The sequence below is a fragment of the Alligator mississippiensis genome, chromosome 2 (genome assembly GCF_030867095.1).
Source record: "Alligator mississippiensis isolate rAllMis1 chromosome 2, rAllMis1, whole genome shotgun sequence".
Lineage (NCBI taxonomy): Eukaryota > Metazoa > Chordata > Crocodylia > Alligatoridae > Alligator > Alligator mississippiensis.
The window spans coordinates 23232797-23253945 of NC_081825.1; the positions used below are offsets into that span (position 1 = coordinate 23232797).

Sequence of the window (21149 nt, forward strand, 5' to 3'; positions counted from 1 at the left end):
GCTGGGGTGGGCAGGGCAGCCATGGGGGGGGGGGGCTGGGACAGCGGGGTGGGGGTCCGGGGGCTTGTGCCGAGTCCCCCATGCAGTCCCAGCAGCATGTGGTGAGTGCAGGCTTTTTTTTTCGAAGAGCCAGGAGCTGAGGTGGGTGGGACAGCCATTGGGAGATTGGGTGGGGGATGAGCCTGTGTGATTTAGATGTTTGGAGATTGAATTGCTGCCAAATCTCTGAATCAGATTCAGCTGAATCACTGTCCCCCTAATTGGCTGATTCTGAAGCGAATACTAGCTGCTTTGCACAGGCCTACATCTGACCTTCATTGGGAATGGCATAACCCAAGACAGGGCTTGTGAGTTACAGGTATTATGAGCTTATGCAGAAAGCAGCCTCAGGAAGCTATATTTAGTGAACAAGTTTTATTAGCCCTACTGTAACAGAGTACAAATTGTGCCTGCCACTTTAAGAGGTTAGGCAGGCTGTGGAGCAGCTGGCAGGTGCAGTTAGGCTCTATTTGGTGGTCACATGACCACAAGGGGACCATCAGATTGGATGAGGGCTGGGAAATCAGGGTATAAGCCCAGGCTCTAAGAGCAGAGCCAGCAGTTATATCTAGGGAGCCAGTGGAGCAACATAACAGCCTGAGGAGAGCAGCTCCTGGAACATCTGGAGGCTAGGGTAGGAAATGTGGGAATGAAGGAGGTTCCTGTGGTCCTGGGTAAGACCTGAAACTGCACCTTTCTGGGGTTGGATGATGTGGTGGGGCTGCCTGTGGTGAGGACGTCTCCAGGAAATGCTGCACCTGTGCCTCCCTAGTAAAAGATGAGGATGGGGTACCATAAAGCCTCAGTCCCTGCTGCCTTGTGGGTATCTCATGGAGGGGAAAGGCTAGGAAAGCACAATCTGACAGAAAAGCACAGGGCAGGGCCTGAGACCCAAGAGGCATAAGGCTTAGTGGCCCCAATGAGGGGCAGAGTAGTGGCCCAGAAAGGGGCTAGAGGCTGAGTTCAGACTGGTGTGGAGCAGAAAGCTGGAGGCTGTGTAGAGTAGGGCCTGCAGGTGGCCTGAAGGACTGTGCACAGGCTGGATGGAGTGTGTGAGCGATGAAGCCCAAAGGACCATGTAGAGTAGGGCCTGGGGGGACCTGAAGGGCTGTGTGGAATAGGTTGGAATGAGTGAGACCCAGTGGCATAGGTGAGGCCCAGGAGTGGGCAAAGTGATTGAGGCCCAGCAAAGGGCAGAGTTCAGCCCGGCAAGGGGCCAACGTTGTCAGCAGTTTGGATGCCATCTGCGAGGCATGGGACATGGTGTAGGGATGGTTTGGAGCCATGTATTTGGCCCAGTACACCAGGGTCACAGTTAGGGAAGCCTTCTGCATTTAACAACCATTGTGGTGACATCAAAGGTATGGCAGGAGAGGCAGGGTGGACTGCTCTAGGAAGGAGCCAGCCAATGATGTGAGTGGCCCAAGGGCAGAGCTTGTAGGTGCCTCCCTGTCACACCTACAAACCCAGGAACTATGCTACATATTTTTGAGCACCATTGACTGACACTGTAACTATTTACAGCAAGAGAGAGAGAATTCCTTTAACAATAAACATAATTATATTTCAAGAAAATAAGGCCTGAAACCATAGACAAAGGAGGCAAGCAAAGCTCTCAGAACCCTGAGAACATTAATTTTACTCTTCATGATCTTTTAAACTGGGTCCAAGAAGCCAGTTCAAAATGAAGATAGTGATCTAGATAGCGTTATGTGAACTATCAATTATAAAAAAGTTAGATGAGCTTTCAAATAGAAAATGAAACTGTTTGACTTAAATTTAATGTTGCATATATCATATAGTCATCATCATCTCAGCCCCAACATATTGCTTATAAAATAAAAGCTGCATAGCTGTGCCACAGGTCATCAAACTTGTTATTACAACATGGGCAAACTAGTCCAAGGGTCGAATTACCATTTTATATCAATTCAGGCATAGATAAAATGTCACTTAAAATGGTTGCTTTATTGTCAGACTCCTATCTAATGTACAGTACATTTTATTCTACTTAATATCTTTGAAGGTGTGTTTCAAAAGAAGAATTTAGTCCAGACTTCCCATTTAACAACCCTCTTTAAAATTGCCTCCACAATTCCTGTTTACTTCTAGCAGTAAAACAAAAAGAAAAAACACCTTAGAAGGTTTTTGCAGAACAAAGGAAAGAAGTCCTAGTGATATAAAACATAAAGTAAGGAAAACAAAATATAATTGAATGTTCTAGAAACCCTCAGAAATTATTTCTTCAAGACAATGACAACTTTTACAGCATTGTGTATGATACATACATGGCAGGTAATAGTACAAGGAGAATACAGCTGCAGCAGGGACTTTATTACTCTAAAGCAAGTGAGAGAGGACTAGGGGGGCAGGGCTAGGGAATGGAGAGCCTGGGTTCAATCCCACAGTGGCACAGCTGGCACAGTAGGGTGTCCTGGTACAGCTAGACAGTAGAGGTAGAAATAAACTGTAACAAGAGAATGCAGGTTTCTTCTCTTGTGGCATATGGCACAAACAGGGACTGAACTTAGGGTGCATCTATATGTTATGTTTACTGTGCAGTAGACTAATTAGTTGCACAGTAAAAATCTCAGCATCTACACACATGCCCCTATTAGGCTGGAGTAAACTAATTTACTGTGCAGCTGGTTAGTACTTGTAAATACAAATACTATCCTGTTGAAGAGTAAAAAACTCTTCAGCAGTGCACATGTAGATGCTCCCCTGGCTGGCTGGGGCATGAGGGTGCTTTAGTGTGGGGGCTGCCTGCTGGCTATTCCCACGCTGAAGCACCCCAATGCCCCACTCAGCCCCTCCACAGCATATTGTGAGGGGAGAAGCCCTGGGCTGGCAGGCTGACCCCTCCCCCCAACCCGCCCAGACTCCCTGCCAGCCGGGGATGCTCCAACCCAGCTCAACATCCTGCACTCCCAAGCACATATTCAAATGGATATAAACCCTGAGCAATAAACCCTGGAGTTTATTGATTCACATTAACTGCACACGTAGACGCACTCTTAAAACTTATTTTGGTCTTTCATCTGCTCCTAAGGCTGGGTGCTGGATGTGCTCCAGGATGTGGTGGTGGATACCATCCTCTATGTCCATGACCTCCAGGCTGTGGTGGCAGGGTTCTGTGCACTGGGGATCCCCCAGCATATCAGGGCCCTGAATGGGACCCACATACCGGTCACCTGCCTGCCACATAGAGACCACCCCTATTATAGCTGCAGGGGGTTCCACTCCATGGTCCTGCAGGCTGTCATAGACCACCAGAGCCTTCCAGCAGGTCCAATAAATATATGATAATTACAATTAGAGATGACCCAGGGGGAAGCTTGGGGGAGCTAAAGTCAGGCACCACCAAGCAGCTAGTACAAGTAGCCAGCAATTCTGTGAATCAGAACTAAGCAGTAGATTAAAGTTATATTAAGGGCAGTATTGCTTTTTCTTAAAAAGAACATAAATCTTATCCCACAGTCTCCAATGTTTTATGTGTCTTAACTCCCAGTGAATTTATTATTAATTGTAACTCAGTTTCCAGTCAGTTTTCTTAATATATTTGAGGATCTAGGCACAAATGTTAGACCCAATCTTCCATGGTTTCTGGAAAGAACTCACACTGAAATCAGAGGGAATTCCTTATGAAAAAAAACTTGTGATCTTAGACTCTTCAATGCCAAATTCTTTTAAAAAGACACTCAAGTATTTCTTCTTGGAATAATTTAGAGGATTTTTTTCTTCTCATTAATAAGTGAACTATTTAAAAAGAATTAGAGGAAATTAATTGTACATTGCACTAAACTGTAGGGGGCCAGCTCAGTGAATTTCCAGTTTTTGCTTAAAAAACAAACAAACCCCTAAACCCAACCACAATAGTTATAGCTCACTGCACTCTGAGTAAGTGTGAGCCAACCATAAATGTTTGATGCAGTCAAATCTGAAAAAAAAAAATAAAAAATGCTGACATCTCTGTTACGTTATGGGACTAATTTATGAAGCTCTTTCAAAAGTCAGGTTGGTCTATAGAGCTCTACTATCTTTAACCACACAATGGTAAATAGGAGCATTACTTTAAAATTAAAAACCTTTTCCATATCAGGGCATTGTATATTTAGACACTGGCAACCATGTTTTATAGTGTTGTTTTCTAAACTGTAAGCAGAAGGATTCAGACAAAGTTGGAATCAAAATCAAAGTAGGAAAAATTCTTCTCTATGGCACTGCCCCCCACCCCCAACGTGTCCTATGTGCTCAGTAACTCACTTTTTCTCTATTATGTCACTTCAAAGTCAGTAAAGTAAATAGGGGTATTTCACATAACTCCTTCATCCTGGAAATGGAAGCTAAGAAGTATACTTCTATATATCTTGTAGAATTTCTCCCGAATCATTTAATCAGGCATGGGAATTATCCCATGTGGATACATCCTCTGTTCCAAGCCAAGGCCCCATGTAAACCCTGAGACCTCCAGAAGGCAAAGGCAGGACCCTGTGCAGGCATCTTATCCCATTATGCTGGTAAGGGATCTTACTGGCACATCTGTTGTTGACATCCTTGCATTCAGATAGTGACTATCATGATAGTCTCTCTTCCAAGGGAGATTTTCCAGTGAGGGGAAGGTGGATACACAAAAAGGTCATTTCACTCTTGGAGAGATTTTGTGAGATATACTGTTGGCTATTTATTTTTACCAGTTTAAACCAGGTGAAGTTTCAGAAAATAGTCCTAATTCAATTTCAGTAAGCACATTAGTTAGGAAAATGAAAATAACATTTTCCTACCAACATTTCCTGTTTTAATCATATTATACAAAAGGGCATAGAGGTAAGTGTAAAGTGTGAAGAGGGCCCAAAGTGAAAGAAATAATAAAAACAGAGCCTAACAGAAAATAAGGGACCAAACAGGAATCAATGTATTTTCAGAGCTGTACTATTGCTCTAGAAGTACCAGGAGTAGAAACCAAGGTAGAGCTACTGAAGACAGCAGAAGCTTGCTAATGCTCATAGCAGCATTTTAGCATATAATAATGTTATTATTTGTATTTTTTTGTTTGCAACTTCTAGAGTAATAGTCTTTATATATCCATTTACCTTTTTTTTTTATATTGATGGGTCCACACTTCTTTACATTTGATAGAATTATCCTATATGAGTAGTCCTTTTACTACACCAGTATTCCCATTCATTTGTACATTTCTTTTCGTTGCGAGGAAAGATGGAGCAATTGGGTTCAGTCTATAATATCTATGCAGTAATCATAACCATAGTCGTAGTAATAGTAATATGCATCTGTCTGCCTGACAAGTCAGTAGAATTGCAGTGTGTGTGGCATCAGCTCATTGAATATCTATGAGTGGCTGTAAAGCCCAATTCTTGAGTGACAGTCCCTTCCACACACATCACAAATAAAGTTCATATCTGACAATCCTGAACATCGTGCAGGGTTCTTCCTGATGTTTCTTATTTCCTCTGCATGTTGGACTCTTCTTTCCCCAAAAACTTTCATTCCACATGTTACAGACTGTTCCACGCACTTTGATCCTCAGCAATCTTCTTCTAGTCATTTGGCTCAATGTTTGCTGCCTTCATATCATTCTTGCAAGCATCTTTGAACTGGATAGCTGTAACATTTAGATACAAATTATTATTTTCAAATATGGAATTTTTAGAAAGCATTTTTTAATAATTTAAATTATTATTATTATTATTATTATACAGGTTTTTTAATGAATTTTAAAATATTGTTCTATACTGAAGTAACACATGACAAAATTCATCCTAAAAATAATTTTTGTTTCTAAAATTAAAAATAGAGTGGTTGGAAAATTTAAACCATCCTTTTAATAAGTGACTAAATAGTAGGTATTTATAATGAGAGTGAGATCTCAATTCCATTCATAGTATTAGCAGTAGTACTGTATTTGGTTTCAGTATACTCCTCTGCTGCTTCAATAGTTCACAGATTGCAGTGGAACAGGAAACTTGGACAGAATATGTCAGGAAAATATCAAGGGAAAGTCACTTCTCTGTTATTGGTATCAGCTGTTGCCAGTATGAAATCCTCAAGAGAGGATATACCCTCAAGGTCTTGTTCTGTGTTATTACACATAACATACAGGTACATTAGTTACACTGTCTTTCTTCAACGCACATCGTGTGGTATTACAATGCCAATTAGCCTTCCACATTAAACAGAGAACATCCTGGGACTGCTTGTATTTAATTATTTTAATGTGCCATTCTTTCTGATTATATGCGTAGCTGTTCAATTTACGTTATGCCATACACAGCTATAAAATTCTGGGTGAAGATGATCTTCAAATGAAATACCATCCCTGTGGGTAATGGTACCTTAATGTGAATGACAAAGACATTCACCTCCAACATGGCTACCTATCTATTAGCATAGATGCTCCTAGATGCTTATTGTTTTCTTTCATAGTGAATAAGCTTTAATATTCCTCTCATGCTTTCTCACAGGACTTGTGATCATTTTCAATTTTCTGCTTTTTACCTCTCCTGTGTTAAGAAATTGTAAGAGATTTAACCTTATGTATCTGCTGTAGTATTTTTCTTTGGATAAATCCATTAAACCTTACTCAGTTCTTACTGAATTCCCATTGAAGCTTTGTCATTGACTTTAGTGCTGGTAGGCTCAGGCTCAGTGGATGTGTCTACACGTGCAAGTAATAAAACTGTACCCAAGCATGCATCTGAATGTATACCCACATAAGGAGCAAATTTGCTCCCATGACAGCAGTTCAGCCTAGGGCTGCACCTGCCCTGCTCTGCCCCTGCCCCCAGCAGCCAGAGGGAGCTCCACGCTCCTTCAGGTGCCAGCCCCAAGCTGGCAGAAAGCGGGGGGGGGGGGGGGGGGTCAGCCAGGGTGCCTACTCCCTTAGCAGCTCCAAGCATGTCTGGACTTGGAGCTCCCAGGCGCAAGTAGGGAGAACAGATCCCTGCTTGCCCCTGGGAGCTCGGAGCTCCACACAGCTCAGATTTCCCTGGTGGGTGGACAGGAAGCTGTACACAGCTCCCCAACCACTTCCTGGAGTTTGGGGCTAACCTGTGGCCCCCTGCTGCCTGGCCTGACTAGGAAAAATTTGCTCCAAATCAGCATCTACACATGTACTTCAGCACATTACTTTAATGCACTGTTTTCTGGTACCTAGATCTAGTGGCACTAGAAAATGGTGCATTAGACTAAACTACTGTGCAGTAACTGCTGCACACGTGTAGATGGTGATACTTCACTGTGCATTAGATTAGTCAAATGCACAGTAAAGTGTCTCATGTGTGTGTGCCCACTGTAAACTCATCATACCATTGTCTGTCTTCCATCACATATTACTTTTGCATCTGTGCTTTAGGTCTAACATCTCATATACAAAAATATTATTAGAGCTATTTATGCAGGGAAGTGTCTGTGCATGAAGCCAACAAAGTAAGTACATTAGCAAGGCATTTGGGAAAAATGCAACAAAAACGTTGACATGGGCACTTATAAAAATAAAAGTGTATTATGAAAAGTGTATTATGAATAATGAGGATTTATATTAATTCAGTAAATCCCTCTCATTATGGAAGTTTTGCATACATTTTGGAAAAAAAATCCTTGACAGCTGGTACTCACCCTTCTTAAGGGGCCCCAATTTGTTCAATAAAGCTATTTTGGATAAATTATTATGATAAATTATTGGCTCATCTAGTTCCTGGAATTCTGAAAATAAAGATAAAAATGTTAGAGTTCATTTTTCGGTGTACTTCTTAGTGTATATGATAAGTACCAAATATCTGGCATTGTAATGCCAACCAGATGTTTGCAGTGGTTTAAAAACATGTCTCCTGTTTTGGAGAGTGCTATGAAGGTGGCCATAACACATGATAAAGAAATTCAAATGTCCATCCTACAAAAAACATGCATGTAAAGACACCTGCTAGAGCAGACATCCTTTCACCTGAGAAAATAGTAGGGGTATACCAATAAAGATTTTTTTGAGCCAATACCGATGACTGATTATTGACCAGCCTGTGACGAGGTGGGCAGCTAGCTCCCCACCTGCCTCTGGGCGCTTCGCCTGACTGTCTCACCCGGCACACCTTGTTGGTATTTAATAAAGTTGTTAACTAAGGTGGGAGGCTGCCCATTGTTGCACCCCCAATATTAGGGAATATCTGCAGCTCCATGCCACCACTATACTGCAGCCCAAGCCTCACAGATGGCATCTCAGATAATCAGCTGAACCCTTGCCTTCACCTATTAGCTGGGGCCCCCAACCATGGGGACCTTCAGCTTCCGTAAGCCCTGGCCCTGTCTCAGGTCCAGTCAGAACCCTGCGCTTCTGCGCTCATTGTGGGCATCCTTTACGGTGGGCCCCTGGCCCTTTTGACCCTCAGATCCTGGCACCAGCATTGACCAGTCGAGTGCCTCAGCTGGGTCTTCACCTTCTGTCCGCACTTTCTGGAGTGGGGTTTCCCATTCCCAGCTCAGGTGCTCCTGGGAGCATGCCTGGCCCTAAGAGGCCTCTCCCCAGCTGGCTCCGGCACTTCCAGAAGCTTACCTGGTGTCCACTCCACCCTGGATTTTACCTTTTGCACACACTACAACTGGTGCTCCAGGGTCTCATGGTGACTCTCACTCCTACCCGGGAGCAGCAGGTCATTGTGTTTGGCCACTGATGTTGCTTTTTACCCACCTGAAGGTGAGGGCTTGGGTTAAGGTGCCCCTACTCACCTTTCACCAGGGTGATCACTAGCCTGGCATTTTATGGGGGTTCCTGCACCACTGAGAGCCCCACAAGGGTACCCACTCCCAGCAGGGTGCAGTTTTAGGTCATGCCCAAGACCAGGAGCATCCAAGCCATCCCCTACAGCTCCTCCCTTACCTCCAGCATGTTCCATAAAGCCTTGCATCCAGGCACTGTTCCTACCTCCTCTGCCAGCTTGGAACTGATCTGGGTATAAAGGCAGCCAGGGATCTAAAATGGCTGCCACAATCAGGCACCTGCTGGCAGCTTGGCTCAGGCCCTTAAAGTGGCAGGCACCTACAGTGCCCTGCCACACTGCCATATTGTCCAATACTGATCTGATTGTTGATATGCAGCCTGGCAGCTTGGAGAGCAGCATCCAGCTGGTAAGTCTGTGTGGGGGAAGGGACATAGGATACTTATGGTGCTCATCTATGTCTTTTTTCCAGGAATCAGATGAAAACATCTCCTTGCTCTTCCTCAGCCTTATGTGATGTTGGTATAATAAATGAAATGTTTTTGCAGTAAATACTAGGGCTGTGCAAAACAACACCATTCCGTTTCAACTTCCATTTTGACATTTCGACAGGACAGTGTTTTGTTTTGAGGTTCATTTCATTTTGAAACAGCTGTTCCCTTTTGTTTCATTGAAGCTGTTTCTCTGTATTGATGCTGTTTCAACATTTCGCCCATAGGCTATAATGGGGAAGCACAAAACTGCCCATAACTTTGTAATTTCTCCACTTTTACCTGTGCTGCTATTTCCCCCTTCCTCCCCCAACCCAAGCCTGTCCCTCATCTCACCCCCTGATGCCTTCATTTCTATTTTCACTGACTGGTTTTCTTGCCTGCATTATATGCCAGCCTCTGGCTTCTTCTTTACTATTCTTTCCATCCAGGAACAGCATACACATACACACCAAATGCAGATGCTTCCTCAGCCTGACAAAGGGTTTTTCAACCCAAAAGCTGGCATCCCAGGCAGCTAAGTTGAGCTCACCTGTAGCCTCACAACTCCACTGCAGCCAGCAAGCCTCAGGTCTGTCAAAGACATGACAGGTCTGGGCTTTCCCCAGCCGGGTCTGTGCGTGTGTGCGTGTGGTAGCTGGAGGTTATGGCACTTTCTACCCACCATTCAAGAAGGGGATCCTCAGTTCTGGCATTTCCTAGGGCTGCTGCACTGCCAGTAGTCCTACCAGGCCTCCCCAACCCTGGCAGAGTGCAGTTTTAGTGGTCATGTCCAGGACTTGGTATCTCCTCCTTCCCCATAGTCCTAGCCCATACCTCCAAGTTCATCCTGGCATGGAATCTCAGCAGGGACATGTTCTTCCCCTGATGGCTGGTGATGCAGTGAGTACCCCCTCCAGCTCTGAAAGTGGGGAATTAAATGGCTTTTAAAAAATAAAAAAAGGAAATAGGTGCTGATGGAGTGAGGGGGGTGGCATTCACTTCTTCTGCACCTGGAGCTTGGGGAACCCCAGCAGTGGGAGGTTCACCTTGAGGAACACCATCTGCTTCACCAAACCAGGATCCAAGCAGGTGCAGTGGGGTGTTACTACATCCCCAGCAATGCTGAACGCCCTCTCACTCAGAACACTGGTCAGCGTACAGGACAAGTGTCCCCGGGCTGCTGTGGCCAGATCCGGCAGCTTTAGCTGTGGCTTGCCCAGTAGGCCAAGGGGTCGCACAGCAGCAGCTTCATGTCCTCAGTAAGATAGGGAGCCACCAAGGTATGAGTGCTACCTACCTGATGGTGTGGTCTGGTGCTTCTGGACCACACCATGAAAGCCATGCCTTTGGCCCATATTAGCAGCACCTGTGGTGAAGGAGGAGACTGGCTGGTGGATGGCATGCTAGAATGGAACAGTGGATCCCCCTCTTCCACATTCCCCCCATCCCCACCTCTGCCATTCTGCCTCCCTGATTCTCTTCACAAGCACCTCTATCCACTGATTCAGGGTTTGGGTGCTGCATATGCTGCCCTTCACCCTCGGGTCACACATGGTGGCCAGCACATGGACCGTACTGGACTGCAAGGAATCAAGCCATTTCCTGATGCCCTCCTTTAGGTGCCTCACCAGTGCCTGGACATCTGGTGACAGTGGCTTGCCCCATCCAGGAACACTGATGCCCTGGAAGCTCTCCATTTGGCTCTGAAGTTCCCTCACTATGGCCACTATCACCTGGAGGACATTGCCAGTTGCTGAGGGACCCAGTGGCATTGAAGAAAGACTTGAGGACCACCAAGATCTAGGAGATGGTATCCCACTCAGTTCTGTTTAGGGGGTCACTGCTCCCAATCTCCAGGAGCAAGGCCATCTCATGGATGGCCTTCTGTTTCTCCACCAGCCTCTTGAGCATCAGGTATATGCAGTTTCACCGAGTCCCACATCCTGCATGATTTTGTGTTGCAGGATGTTCAGCTGTGTTTGTTTGCCCTGCAGCATTTAGCTCCCCTTGATATTCCAGTGGAAGTAGCCTGCCACCTTCCTGCATTTGGAAATGAGCTTGCTGGTGGTGCTGGCACCATCACCAGCAGCCCTGTCCCCCTCCAAGGCATCCCTGAAAATGAGGTGGAACTTGCGTGCCAACACAGTGGATGCCAACAAATCTGTCATTATGGAGTACCTTCACCCCATTGTTGGTGACTCTGAACCTGAGGGTGAGCTCACCCTGCCCAATGAGCCACCCCTGCACCAAGTGGTTCATGGCCCCCATGATCTCAGTTGCCATGTGGGACTCATCCATCACCTTGGCTTGAAGGAGAGCCCACTGACTGCCTGACTGGTTGCACCAGTGCCCTGTGAGGGAGAGGTAGACATGATCTCCACCTTGGCTGCTCCAGATGTCCAAGGTGAAGTGTAAGGCCACCTGCAGACCTGCTTTGTGCAGCTCCTCCCTCACATACTCCCTGCATGCCTCATACAGGGATGGCACCACCGTCCTGCTGAAGGTGGTGTGTGCAGGCACTTGGTAGGATGGGGCCACAAGTGCCATGAGCTGCCCTGAAATCCAGAGTGGGCAACTGAGGAGAAGGGCTGGCCATCAACAGTAAGTATCTCCTCAATGCTCTGGATGATCTTGCTCACCCTTGCAATGCAACCCGTTTTCTGTCCGCCTTTCCCCCACTGTTCCAGGGTGGCTTGCCTCTGCTTTGGGGGGACAGGGGCTTTGGAGGAAGAGAGGGACTTCCCTGTGGGCATGCTCCCACTGGTGCCAGGCTGAGGATGAGCAAGGGCAAGGGGCAGCAGGTGCCTGCGGAGATGCATGGTGGTGCTCATGTGTTTTGTTCCCTTACCCTGGCTGGTTTTGGCTTGGAAGTGTAGGTAGATAGTGTATGTGGGATTATCTGCCATCTTAAAATGATCCCAAACCACACTAACCACTTGCTTCTGGTGTGCGGGTGCAAGTGTGGATGCTGCAATCTCCCCCTCCTCAGCAGTCAGAGGCACAGTAACAGGAGGAGCAGACGTAGCTGAGCCACTTGCCTCCACAACCTCTAACTCAGCCTCCTCTGAAGTGCCTTTTGGGAAGGAGACCTGGCTCTAGGGAAAAATTAAGGGATGTGGAGCACTAATTCAGCTGATCTCCCCTTCTTCCCCAGAATTTCCCTTGCTATGGCACTCAGATCCAGATCCAGCTCTTCCTCTGGCACTGCAAGGCTCACAATGGGAAGTGAAATTGGGGTGGAGGAGACTGCCATGCTGGTGCTGCTGCTGCTTGTTGTCATGGTGGTGGTGGGAGGGGTTATGGCTGCTGCTCCTGGAGGGGATGCAGTCTCAGGCACAGGCAGTGGTACTGGCACTGCTCCTCTCTCCTTGCTGCTTGTAGAAGCCTCATCCCTGCTAGTTGTAGGAAAGAGGTTGCATCTCAGTTTGCTGGGGAGGTACTTATAACTCTCGCTCTACTTCCTCTTCCACCCCTCCCTGAAGGCATGCCAGCTGCCCTTCCACCACGCTTCATGGTGTGTTTCATAGTGTCTTGCTTTTATACAAATATATAAATATATCTGCATTATATAAATGTATATAAATTCTATAAGGTGTGTAGTCTATGCCACAAGTTATAAATGTATCTGCATTCCTGTATACATTCTGTAAGGTGAGTAGTCTTTTACGCTGCAAGGTGTAAACGTATCTGTGTTCCTATATAAATTTTCTAAGGTGTGTAGTCTATAGGGCTGTGCAAAGCTTTGGTCCCTGATTCAATTTGGTCCAATTAGGTGGCCAAATCTCCAAATCAGAGGACCCTTTAATCTCTCCAAATCAATTTGGAACCCTCCGAATTAATTCAGAGAGATTCGAAAAGATTTGGAGATTCGGACATAGACCCAGCTTTAAATGTTTTTTCTACATACCGCTAGGTAGCAGACATCTCATGAACACTGCAGTGCTGAGGCACATGGAATATCCAACAGAAGTGCAGTGGCCTCCCCAGTGCGCTCGGCAGCAGACCCAGAAGTGGACCAGAAGCACTTCCGGTCCACTTCTGGGTCTGCTGGGGAGCATGCCGGGGGCCCCCACCATGCCCTCCCAGCTTGGTGACTGGTGCCTCCTGGGTCTGGGGGGTGGACACCCGGGGTCCCCCCACAGCCAATCGCTGAGGCAGGGAGGTGCAGGGGGGTCCCCCAGTGCACTCCCCAGCAGACCTGGAAGTAGACCGGAAGCACTTCCAGTCCACTTCCAGGTTTGCTGCCAAGCACGTGGAGGGCTCTCCACACTCCTGTGGGACGCTCCATGTGCCCCACCATTGCAGGAATCACAAGCCACGCTGGTACCTCAAGGTATGTAGAAAAAACATTTAAAGCTGTGTCTATGTCCAAATCGCTGATTCTCTGAATCAGCATTAAATCTTAAGATTCAGATTCAGCCAAATGGAATCAGGGACAGTGATCCGAATCAAGAAATTGAATCACTGTCTCTGATTTGGGCCGAATACAAATCTGAATCAAATAGGGCCCACTTCACACACCCCTAGTAGTCTATGCCACAAGTTATAAATGTATAAATGTATAGAAATAAAATATAAATGTATCTCCCTTCCTATATAAATTAAATTCTATAGTATATCCAATATAGTATATCCAATATAATTATAAAATTGAAAAGAATAAATCAATTAATATGATAATAAAATAAAAGCATCTAGAAGAAAGCAAAAGTATTCTGGAATCCTTCTTGCTAGGCTAGGCTAGCAAGTAGGAAATCATTCAAATCAATGCTAGTAATAGCCTTCATTGTCTAATGCTCCTGAGCTGCTGGAAAATAGCTCAGTAACTGTCAGACCCCAAATCAGAAAGCAGGCCAGTTCAAACAATGCTGCCTTTAATGCTCTTTTTCCATCCCTCCCCCAGAGCACTGGGATTGGAAGGGACCTCAGGGAAGGATCACAGTCACTGGCCAGATACACAGTCAATATGAGAGCAGTCCTTCCCCCATCTTTCTCCCTTTTCCCACCTCTTCCCCCTCCCTCTCCTTACTTTCTGTTTCCCTGCAGCCAAGCCCAGCTTCAGCTTTGAAACATTTCAAAACTTTCTAAACATTTCAACTGCCCTCATTTCATTTCAAGGCTGTTTAGAAGCCCTTTGTTTCATTTTGATTTTGCTGTTTTGAGCTTGAAATGACTCAAAACAGTGTCAAAATGAAACAGCTAGTGAAATTTTGCACAGCCCTAGTAAATACAATGGAGATGCAAAACTGCCAGTGTAGTTTAAAGGAGCTCTTAGTTGGAATGAGAATCAGGTCTCTGGTGTGTATCTCTGGCAGAGATACAGACTTGGATAAAGCCTTGCAAGTTTAATATCAATCTGAATAAAATGACAATTATGATGATTGATGGGGGAAAACATTTCAAGAAATTGGCAAGTATCTGACTACTTCTTTATCTGAAGCCTTCCACTGACTCACTGTCATAATGATTACTGGTATAGGTAGCCTTTCAAAACTAATCTGAACTTTCAGGGTTCCAAATAACAACTTAATAAACCGTTTTTTTCCCCATCTTTATTTGGTCAGAGGACGGCATCATTTTCTTTTTAATTCCAACCTCATTACTATCTCCCAAGACTTCTATTTCCAGAAACTTTGCTATGACATTTTATAACTGGAGGCTGCTATGAAGGCCACCTATGCCACATGCCTGGGAAAGCTGCCCTCATGTAGCCAGCTCCTAGACTAGAATAAATGTAATTGCAACTATACAGTGCTGAAGGCAAACCTAATTGACTCTGCTGCCCAGCAGTACTAAATAGTCTGTCTTTGGTACCACAGAAACACAATTACACTGCTTCCAGCCCGTGACAGAGTACAAGGCAACTATATGGCATTTTTGAGGGCAGCAGTACCAGTAGTAGTTTAGACATGGCCTTACATGGTTCATTGGATCTGGAAGAGTTCTTTTCACCAGCAGAAGGGTACTTCTTATCCTTTCCCCACACGCTCAGCATGATTTTCTGCGTAAATATTCTGAGCGAAGTCAAGATCTTGGCAAGCCCCTCTGGTGTCTGCACTTGGGTGCTGGGTGCTTCTGGCTCTAAGTATCACATAAAATGCATTTATCTGAGAATTTTGGCTAGGTACAGACATTATACTTTATGTGTTTTAAGTGCACAGAAAGTGCTTTACAGATGTAACAGAACAGACGTTCATGGCATTTAAAGCACTTAAAAAATAGCAGATCCCACTCTAAGTTAACCCTGGATAGATGTGCACTAACCTAAATCACTTTCTGTTAGAGTGCTTTATCGAATGTCCGTAACAGGTCCTATCCAGGGTTAACTAAGAGTGCGATCACTGCCATCCCAGGCGGCATTGCACAGGGCTGTGCTCTAGCCTCTGGAAGAGCTCATTTTCTCTGTCTGAGCCTGGGCTGGACCTGTACCCATGGCTGTCACAGACCAAGTCAGTGACAGCCTCTGATCCCAGCCCCACATGAAGCCTGCCAAGGTGGTGGAGTGAGGGAAGGGGGTTTCTGTCCCTGCAGCTTCCCAGGCCAAGCAGTGCACATGACCCAGCAGGAAGGGAGCTGTGGGGGAAAGGCTCCAGGGTCTGTGTCCCTGCAGTAGCCCAGGTTGGGCTGCACCACAGCTCTGCCTGGTTGGGGCTGCTGCAGGGATGCAGACCCTGGAGTTCTTCCCTTGCAGCAGCCCCTGTCAGGCCCTGCCACACTACAGCTGCTGGCTGCAACTGTTAAGAGACTGGGTGGCGAGGGGAAAAGAGCCAGCCCATGTGGACCCAGCCCACATCAAGACTCTAGCCAGCAAGTTGTGGGGAGGGCCCTCATGGCTGGTGGCTTGGTGCCTCCCTCCCTTCTCCCCCAGCCACTGCCATCAGTTGCCAGCTGGCAAGAGAGTGGGGGAGGCAGGGCTGGGGCAAGGGAAGCATGTGGGAATACCCCTAGTAACCAGTGTGGGCAAGCTATGAGCCCCTACCACTGAACAGTGAACATCTGTTTGGTTGGCTCCTGCTCTTCCTTAAAACAGGATAAATTAGAGCACTTCTGCCAGGGGCTTTTTGAATGTCTGTACTAGCCTTTACGTTAACTGCTCCAAGGTAAGAGCTCAGTGTAGCTAGGAGGTAGGACACTCTTGGTAAAAGGATTCATCTTTGGATTTCTTTCACATGAGAAATCTACTCAGTCTTGAATCTAGCTATACTCAGAAATATGCAACCCTTGTTCAAGGCTTTCATTAAACGTAGTCAGCTCTTAAAACATAGATTGCATATGCAGTAACTACTTAATTTTTCATTAGAAGTTTTCTCTCTCTCTCCTTTGGTTTGTTTTTTTTCTCACAGTCTTCCTGTATTTCTTTTCATTCTCCCATTCTATTTTTTTCTTCTCTTCCATTTTGTTTCCATTACATTCCCCAGTAATATCTTGAGTTGATCTTTCAAAACAGCACAGTTTCAATAAGTTTGAAATTAGACAAAATAAACTTGTTTGTATTTGAAACTGAACTTAAATCAATTAATTCGACAAAGAACATTAGGCTTAGATTTTGAAGGAAGATGTGCTTTTTCACCTTTGTGATTCTTTAATTGCATGTAATCTTCAATGTTCTCCCAGATTGCTTGGGCATTTATATTTTACAGGTTTTCTCATACAGTTATTTACTGAATAAGGTTTCAGTGAGGACATTTAACTTTATTAGATAACTAGAGATTAGTTGTTTTTATTACCCTGGAAAAGCCTTTTGTCCACTTTTTTTAGCATCACCAGCTTTTGCCTACAGTGAATTCTGTTAGCATTACAACCAAAGTATCACAGCCAACAGCTTGCATTATCTGTATCTAAAGCCCTGAATAAGATTGCAGCCTAAACCATACAAAGAAGCAGTTAATGGTGGTGTTCTCTCATTCACTTGCCAATGTAATTTAAAGCAATCCCAGAGCATTTTTCATTTAAATTCTAAATAGCTCTTGGTATATATTCTGCTGGGGAGGGACCTGAAATGAAGCATTTCATGCACTATCTTTCCTTGTACACCACATGCCTTAAATAAGACATGTAACTTGCTTTTTTGAGAAGGTGGAATGAAGACAAAAAATATTTTTTTCCAGAGTTATGGCCACATTCAGCAGGGACAGAGCCTAATCTTCATTCATCCTCCCGTTCCTGCTCAGGAAAAAAACCTGTAGTTTTAACCCTGTCACAGCAGTTCTTTTTACAAAACAGTATTTTTTTTCCAATTATAATGATTTAGCATTTTAATTATAAATATAGATGTAATTATACAGGAACAATTATCTGTCTGTGTGTGAAATCCCCCTTTTCCTTCCCTTCCCCTTTCTTCTCCCCACTCCCCTGTTGCTTTCCCCACTATTCTGGGAAACAGGAAATCCGGGTTGTGCCAGGGTTGGGCTCATCTGGGGACAGAGATAGGGCAACAGCAGAGTAGGAGAGCAGTTCCCCCCGCCTTACCCATTCCCTGGGATGGAGGCGCAGGGAAGGGGATCCCCCCCCTCCCCCATCCCATCCATTCCCATTGCCACTGTCCCGATCCCCAATTGAACCCAGCCCACATGCAGCCCACCTGAGGTACAAAGGAACAGCTCTGGTGCTTCTCCCACCCCTGGCACAGTGGGGAAAGCAACAGTGGCAGGCAGGGAAAGCAGGGGGAGGAAATGGAGAAGAGAGGAAAGGGGAGTTCATCTTCTTTAAAGGCTGAAAAAGATTCCCAGAGGCTCCCATGTTGCTATTCAATCCAAAAGGGGGTGCAGCCATGGCACTGCACTCCCTTTGGATCAGCTTGTGTGTGTTTGTGTGTGTGTGTGTGTGTATAAATATACAAACACACACTATATATGCATATATGTATGTATGTGTGTGCATATGTGTCTGTGTGTATATATGTGCCAATATATGGTAATTGTGAGTAACTGTTCAAACTTAAATGGATACAATTTATTAAGTTGTTGCAGGTTGTTTCAGACTAGATTATGTGCAGAGATTGTGTCATTTGAGATATCTGTTAACTTGATTTTTTTCCCTGTAGAATATACATGGATACTAGTGAGTGGGAGATATTGCCTGCTTTATGCTAAAATGTGATTTGAAAGGCTTCTGTTATTTCTAGATTTCTACTTGTATATTGCTTCAAGTATAAAATATGTTCAGCTGGACTTGGCTGAATTTAGGAAATTTGAAAGCACGACTTTCTTTATAACTGCTGAGGTTTTTTATGATTTTTTCCCTGTCCTTTATCCTCCAGAAACAGCTTTTGGAAAAACAAGCCAACCCTCATTTTTGAGCACTTATTGTATTGTATTATGTTTTGCCCACTTCTGCTCTGCAGCAGTACACTGAAGAATTACTAAAAATCCCTCTGACTCTTTTTCACAGAAATGGGTCAGAAAAAATCACCACCAGTATAGCAGACAGAAGAAGCTGATGCCAAGAGAGAGTGAGAGAGCTTTTCCTTGTAAGTATTATCTGCAAGATATTTGTTTTGAAACCTGGAATGTCAATTTATTTTAAAAATCTGCTGTAGATTTTAGGAGCTTTTTGGATCCTACACAGAGATATTTTAAATATATTTAAAACATAAGTAAACCATTGTCCCCTAAGACTACTCACAATGAATTTCTGAAATCTTGGCTCCGACCCTTCAGTCAAACCCACTATCTTGGACACTGCTGCTTGGGGTCCAAGAATTTGAATTGCAATCTCTGTTCTTAGACTCGGTCTTTGAAGCAGTTTGATCCTGTTTATATTAGAAGCTTTAAAAAAAAAACTTTAATTAAAGAAAGAAGGGGCACGAAGACATCAAGGGAATTGATCATTGATAGCTTTTCTATTCCAATTTTCCTAATATGGATAAGCACTATGGATTCTAAAATGTCACGATTTTGAGACCACAGTGCTTGTAAATATCTTTGTCCATAAGGAACTAAGTTATATTGATTCCAACTATACATTTATTAATCCTGGCGTGCACCTTGTAAAACAGCTGAGATCCATTTTTCCCCAAATGTTTTTGAGTACTCTCCGTCTGTTATGAACAGTGGCATTTCTATCCATGCAAAATAATATGTAATTATCTAACCCAGCCTAACCTGCTCATCCTAATGCATTACATTTTTCTGAAAAAGCTAAATTTAAATGATAGCTCCCTTATGTTCTGGACAGCAAAATGTTTTTAAATAGCCAGCCACCACATATCTGGTGCTCTTTTAATCTAGCAGTTTAAAACGAATAAAGCACATGACTAGTTGACTTGAATGCATGCATCCATCAGATGAAGTTCTCATTGAAAACAGCTCATCTGCCAAGAAATTCTCTACATACATGGCCACCTCATGACTTGCTCTATGAATCACATGAAATCAGAGGTAACTGCAGCGAGAGCTCAGAGCCAGAGTGGGCACACCTTTTCCACCAATCCCCATTCAGCAGCTGTCATGGGAATGATCAGCTGCATATTACATGCATGCATGCACTTCATTGCCTCAAAGCACAAAGCAGTAACGTGCTCTACTCAGTGAAAATTGTATATCTTTAGTTAGTTGTCAAAGGGCAGTATCCCCTTTTCAACTGGGCCCAGCTAATGCTCAGCAATAAATACATTGCTTTCCCCCGCATTATAGGGGGCAGGGTGGGAAGGGAATGGCAAAATTATGATTTCACCCATGAATCTACAGCAAATGTATTGAGGGGTGAATTAAGGAGTGCAGTTAGCCCTCAGGGATTACCAATTGTTCACATCAAGATCAACGAATCAAGGTCCTCCAGGCTCCCCAGTCACCACAGGCTGGCTGAAGAAAGCATTCCTCTGGAAAGCAACTGTTTCCGAAGATAATCTTTGAGGAAAACAGGCTCCCTTTTTTTCCTATAACCTCCTTAATACAGTAATTCATGTCATAAATAAAGGAAGGGCCTTTCTTGGGTACTAGATTACTTGAAGTGGTTTATGAGATAATGCCATTGGGATGATGCAGAATGTGCAAAGGTCCTCAATAATGAATTACAACTGAGGAAAATGGTTTGATTGGGAACTGATTTAGAAGGCGGCAAAGAGGGATATTCCTTTCCTTAGCAAGCTGAGATGTCCTGGGGGCCTGCAAAACTTTGAAAAATAATCCCTTAGTGAAAGTAATGCTACATAACTCAAAATCGAAACCAGATCTAGGTGAGCCGCCAAGGAAAGCTTTCCTCCAAAGGACACAGCAATAATGCAAGAAATGGGGATCAAAGAGATCTGCGGGACATGAGGCAGTAGTATCTGATTGTCACACTTGCACTTTTCACAGCGTCTCCTGTTGAGAAGAGGACAGGAGAGCAAACATACAGCTTGGATTAATGCCTCGTATACTCTTGTTCACAAAGGAAATAGAAAAGAACCCAAAAACTTGCTTAAACTGCAAAAACAGATGAGTTTTATGCTACTGCACCCTCCTGTTATATATACTAGAATCCTATTTACGAAAATGGAGTCATCTTGTGAGTCTTTAACTATTAAACATTGTCAGATTTGTATGTAAAATATATTAAATGGCAGTTATTTGACATTGCTGGGGTTCATTAGTCATTGATTTGTTGTCACACATTTGTTTATTTTTATTTAAGTGACAACAGATGAAGATGCAGGTCCTTGCCCTATAGAGATTACTACTACTAAAACAAAAAAAACACAACAGCAAAAGTCCCTCAGCTGGTGTGAATCAACATAGTCGTATTGACTTCAGTGAAGCTCTATCCTTTTACTCCAGCTGAGTATCTGGACTCCATTTTTTCCCATAACTGAGAGGAAAGGAAGAGGAAAATAAAATTTTGTTATTTTTCACAGTCATTGGGGTCCACTTTCCCAACAAGGTACAGTGTTTCTGTGATTTGATCTTAGTAATGCAAAGGGAAATTCTAGGTG

General features: G+C 44.4%; 2 long non-coding RNA genes across 2 annotated transcripts; one reads left to right on the top strand and one right to left on the bottom strand.

The window, feature by feature from the left end:
* Nucleotides 1–1715: 1715 nt before the first annotated feature.
* On the bottom strand, nucleotides 1716–9010 carry LOC109280733 (uncharacterized). Its single transcript, XR_002087139.2, has 3 exons — nucleotides 8927–9010; nucleotides 7675–7761; nucleotides 1716–5662 (listed from the first exon to the last, which is right to left on the bottom strand). It is a non-coding gene; the product is annotated as an uncharacterized LOC109280733 (long non-coding RNA).
* Nucleotides 9011–9116: 106 nt separating this feature from the next.
* Nucleotides 9117–20791, top strand: LOC132248303 (uncharacterized). Its single transcript, XR_009459469.1, has 3 exons — nucleotides 9117–9174; nucleotides 18629–18707; nucleotides 20536–20791. It is a non-coding gene; the product is annotated as an uncharacterized LOC132248303 (long non-coding RNA).
* The last annotated feature ends 358 nt before the right edge of the window (nucleotides 20792–21149 follow it).